Source organism: Egretta garzetta, unplaced genomic scaffold, assembly GCF_000687185.1.
Source record: "Egretta garzetta isolate BGI_Z169 unplaced genomic scaffold, ASM68718v1 scaffold243, whole genome shotgun sequence".
Classification (NCBI taxonomy): Eukaryota; Metazoa; Chordata; class Aves; order Pelecaniformes; family Ardeidae; genus Egretta; species Egretta garzetta.
The window spans coordinates 773,964-779,191 of NW_009259041.1; the positions used below are offsets into that span (position 1 = coordinate 773,964).

Below are 5,228 nucleotides of genomic sequence, written 5' to 3' on the forward strand. Positions count from 1 at the left end.
GCCGGCCCGGCGGTGGCCGGCGCAGCGGTGGGGCGGGAGCGGGTCTTGGCTTCCAAGTTTTCCAGCGCAAAGGGCTTTCTCGGCTCTCCCGGTGACACCCCCAACCCCGGCGGGGCCGGGCTCCTGCACGGCTCCCGCCGCCCGAGCGGGGGCGCAGCAAAAGTTGCTTCTTCCCAAGTGGTGGACTGTTGGTCAATCGATCGATTCTGTGGCACTCGTTTTTTTTACAAGATGTTCATATTAAGTCGGATCACACACATTAGGAGTTTTTCAAAGTATGTTTAAACCATAACAGTAAGATGACATGGGACTCTGTAACAGTTACTATTAAAAATGGATAATCAGTCTGAAAGAGTTGACATGAAGGAGAGGAGGGAGGTTGGTTGAGAAAAAAAAAAAAAAAAAGAATTGAAGTTGAAAAATGAAGCTGCTCCCAATGGCCGAGGGCATCGAGGACATGGAGAATAGTTTGGAGATTTAGAATTAAAGTTAGTTTTCAGCGAGGAGTCAAATCGCATTGCAGGCATTCCTTCTCCTCCGCTCCGACGGAGAGATGCTGAACGTTGCTATTACCGTCCTTGCCTTCTCAGGGGTGAACCAGGTGACACGGCTCGAGTGTTCTCAGTCCTGCTCTTAGCCTTTTTTTTTCTTTTTTTTTTTTTTTTTTTCCCCCCTGATTGCTAAGTGTTGACCTTAAAAGTACAGTCTTGAAAATTAGAGGTAATTGCATTGTGCTACTTATTTTTGTAGGGATGTTAGGAAAGCGGGCCCTGGCACATGAACCTGATCTGCACGTCGGTGCCGGCTGCTAAGGAAGGACAGCATCTTGGGGTTGAACTTCATACCTGGATGGTCTTTGAATTGTTAGAGCCTTCAAGTATTATTTTGGGTATTTTAATTTAAATTAAGACTAGTGAATAGCATCACCCTGTCTGGGGCAAAGCTTGTTCAACTTTCTGTGGTGTCTGGCGTGTCATACTAATTTCAATCCAAGAAAGGGGCAGAATGAGGAACGTCACCGTAAGTCCTCTATTAGTAATGGTGGCGGCTCCAGTGTGTCAGTGGAATAGCACTAACTTCTGTAGCAGGCTGTCGGCCAGAATCAGGGGATTTACTGTGAGCGTGAAGGTCATTGTTAGCATCTTTAAGCAAAAATGAGACATTTTAAGATTATTTTTTTTGCCTTGAAATTAGGATGCATTCAGCTGCCACGTGCTTTTGAGGGGTGGCAGAAGGCGAGGGGATCTGCAGCTACCGTAAGATGAAATAAGAAATCCTGCAGAGGTCTTCGTTACACCCAATGTTTATCATATTTCATTGCTTAAGCTTAAGAGGTTGTAGCTGTGTACGAATAGGTGCTGCTTGATCTTTCTAGGTCAAGAGCAGCAGGAAAAATCTAAAGCTTTTGCTAACACTGTAAAGGGTTTTAATAACAAATTACACTAGTTTCTGACTTTTTCTTGCACTACTGTAAGGGAAAGGAGGGTCCTTGGCTCCCATTTTAGGCTGTTCTGTGCCCCGGAGGTCCCCTGGGCTTTGTGAGTGGTTTTACCTGCTGGAAATGCAGGCTCATATTTTTAAGGGAGTTTTCCGTGCTCGTTTCTTGTATGAACGGAACTGGCAGTGCGAGTGGTGAAGGTTTAAAGGACAAGTTTATTGTGGGAAGTTGCCATCCCTGGGTTGAGCACCTCGGTGGCTGGAAGAGGAGGAGGATGCGCGGGCGCCTCGCTGGGAGGGTGGTGGATGCCTGCAGGAGGTCACCTTTCAAGCCAGTGTATTTGGGTTTGTTTGGGTTGTTGGTTTGTGGGTTGGGTTTTTTTTTTTTTTTTAATCGGACTAGTATCTCACATTTATATAATGTAGCGTGACATCTGTACTTTAATAGTGTGGGCATATGAAGTGGTTTCTTAATTTCAGGGCTTAGCGATCTGCCCATGTTGTAAGTGAATTAAATTTGCATGGTTGCAAACTTAAAACTCTTTAATTATTACATTTTGATAAAGAAGACGGTTTACCTTGTGTTTCAGAGGGTCAAAAAACGCAGCAACTGTTCCAAGGGGCACTGGCAGCAAGCTCAAACTTCAGGATACCTGCCAAAGCTTCCCGGGAGTTACAGGAAGGTTTTTTTTTTTTGGTTTGTGCTCAGAACCTGAAGATATTCTACATGCTGAGGTCTCGCTGGGGGGATTTCTTTTTCGGTTGTCTGTTTATAACTTGCTCTGCTATTTGGTCACTTCCTGATAAATCAAACCAGGTCACTTCAAGTTGTCTTTTTTCATTCAATGAAGGTGACCCAGAAGGGTATAGATTTGCATGTTTATAATACAGGATCATTAAAAAACAACAACAAAAAAAAAAAGAGACAGGCCTGATTAGACCACGCTGTCTGCCTGTTGAGCAGCACAGGATGTGCTTCATTTAAGCGAGATCTGCTGATCTCGGGAAGCAAAAGGCTTATGCTTGTTTCTGTGAAAGGAATTATCTTTAATTTGTGCAAGATGCCATTTGATAATTAAACTTATAAAAGTGAGTAAAGAAAGCAATGGGAGCACTGAATATTAGGATAATTCCTGTAGAAAAACAACCCTGCAGCCCCCCAAAAGCAGTACCTTTATTTGACTTTTCTGCCCAGAATAATAAAGTTTGCGGAAGACGTGCCCAGTTACAGACTGGTACGGCCTTTCACTCCACTTTAAAACCATCACAGGTCCCTGTGAATAACTCGAGTTTGTCATTCGCGGTTTTCTAGGTTGTACCCACTGCCGTCCTGCTGTGCCTTGAACCATTCTTTCTGCCTTTCCCTCTTCCCTTCTAGCAGCATGGTGGTGGTTTGAGCCTTAGAATGCAGCAGAAGAGCAAGGAAACGCGCAACACTTTAGGCTGCATTAAAATTAAAGCATAACTTTGCCCTAAATGTGCTGCAGCATCTGTGTGTGAGCGCAGGATCATATGACGGCTGCCTGCTCCAGCTGCTGCCTGGGTCCTGCTGTAGCCAGGAGGTTAATAGCAAGCACCCAATTTAGCTTTTTCAGCCAGTTAAATGGCGTGGCTATCAGAAGGATGAGAAAATGCGAGGGCACTCATAGGACTTTTTCTATAGAAACTCTTAATTTAATGCAGAATTATTTATAAATAATTCAAAATATTAAGGACTAACATTAAAAAAAAAATATAATAATAATTCCCCAGGCTGAATGTCTGTTTAATCCATAGTGTCTTAACAGACATTTTGTGTGTGCTCGTGCTCCAGAGCAGCAAACGCTTATGTTGTGTGATCAGAATTTCTCCTGTCTAAAATGGAAAATAAGAGGAATGGGCAAACCAAGGCAAACGCTGGTCAGACCCCTCTGGCAATGCCCCTCTTGCTTTCGTGAGCTGTTGGGGACAGCAGTCCCAGGTGGTCTCTGCGATGGGAGCCTGGGCGCTAAACGATCATTGGATTTTTGAAATATTTGAACCACTTTCTGAATCAGTTGAGCCTATTGCTCAGTTAACACTGCTGATGCCAGAACGGTGCCTACGAGCCTGAAAATACTTTTGTCCGATTTCAACTTTGACATATTAACGTACCGTATGCTGTGTGCATTCTATACATTCAGGCTATGTGACGAGTACTTTTGTTTTGTGAGTACCTGATATCACCATGGTTGTGAAATCTCATTCCCGTATGGTGCAAGTCTGGGTGAGACGCCTCCTGCCTCGGACAGCAAGGCACCACCTTAATGTTTCTCACTGGATTTCTTTTTTTTTTTTTTTGCTATATAAGTGCAAGCGCGCAACTCTTCAAGACAGACTATGTAATGTCGGTAAGGTGAGTTTGGTATCACTTTTTTTCCCCTCATTATCCTTGTTAAGGCTACTGTTAAAGGGAAGCAAGTAAAATGCACGTATGGTGGGACTGGGAAATGCGCTGCGAGGTGCATAGCTTGTAATTTCTTTTAAATTTATAAAGCTGCAATGCGTAACCTCAACTTTAGGCTAGGTTGGTTGAGATCAAAGTTGGTAAGGTGAAGTACACGATACGCAGTATTGCTTAGGTATGTGCCAACTGTTTTATCGTGTGAAGTAGACTTGACTAACTTGAACACACTTCACTTAAAAGAGCTTTTCCATTTCTGCTGGGTGTTTAATTTAGGAGCTGGAGAGGCAGCACGATTCATCTCAGACACTTGTTGTTATTTGTCTGGGAATTTTCTTCCTCTACTTCTTGCCTGCCAAAATTGCACTGCAAAGAGCCACTATTTAATAATGTTTAACTGTTGGAACACCAAATATCGTGTGACCCTTTTGCTCTTTCATTCAAAGAAGAAAGGAAGGTAAAATAACCAGTACAAACAACATTTCAGATTATTTTGTTTGCTTTACCTTTCTAAAAAAACTAGTCCTCTGCTATTTTTTTTTTTTTTTTTCCCAGTGGTGCTCTAATATTTGCAGCCTTGTTTTTGACTTGGTGCCGCACTGCGGGGAGGTTGGTTCTCCGTTCCGTAGCATGGTTTCTGGTGCCGTGCCGTGCTTCTGGTGGGTTCCCGATACCAGCCTCTGGTGTATTTATGTGCGCTCCCAAAGCCCTGCCCCACGTTAAATACAGTCTGCGTGTATCTCCGGTCTCTCTGTGCGCAAACTAATGTGGCCTGCTACTGGACAGAGAACTCTTAGCAGCGCTGTTAGGTACAGAAACTCCATGCTTTTGTAAAAGTAGGCATTATTCCTGATGATTTTTTTTTTTTTTTTTTTTTTCTTCTCCTGAAGGAGTAAAGCCAACTGACAGTTGCCTGCCCGAGACCGCAGCGTACCACTGTCTGCACTGGCAATTGCCTTTAACTGCTAGGTCGCACTGTCTTCTGTATTAAGGTATGAAATTCAACACAGTTTCTCCGGGTGCTTGTGTGGGCGTTCAGTAAAACGCCTTTGCTGTGCGCTGTCTGTGTGGTAGGGTATTCTCTTGTCCTGTGCAACTGAAGCAGCTTTGGAGACTCTGCTCTCGTTCTTGCCGAGCGTGTAGCACGTGCCTTCTGGCGAGGCCGTTCCCAGCTCAGCGCCCAGTGAAAGGTACTGGCTCGCTTGCAGTTTTATGCAAGATCAGGGCTGTAATTTCATAACAAACTCAGTATCGGGAAGGTTATCTGGCCGATTTCTGCTTTGCATGAATGAAGTCAGGGTGGTTACTCTGGCCCTGCCACCTCCCCTCCAGAGGGATCAGCTCTGCTGCTTGCGCTCTCTTCCTGCTG

The 5,228-nt window shown here is 44.4% G+C and overlaps 1 protein-coding gene across 7 annotated transcripts in view; it reads left to right on the plus strand.

The window, feature by feature from the left end:
* The first annotated feature begins 387 nt into the window (after positions 1–387).
* Positions 388–5,228, plus strand: part of NFYC (nuclear transcription factor Y subunit gamma) — a 32,317-nt gene continuing 27,476 nt past the window's right edge. For 2 of the 7 annotated variants that reach the window (XM_035890547.1, XM_035890551.1), the window contains exons 1-3: positions 3,867–4,316; positions 4,415–4,518; positions 4,750–4,851. The gene's annotated coding sequence lies outside the window, so the exon portion shown is untranslated. Of the gene's footprint in view, positions 3,812–3,861; positions 4,317–4,414; positions 4,519–4,749; positions 4,852–5,228 lie in introns of those variants that run through there. The other 5 variants (XM_035890548.1, XM_035890549.1, XM_035890556.1 and 2 more) reach the window with 5 other exon arrangements.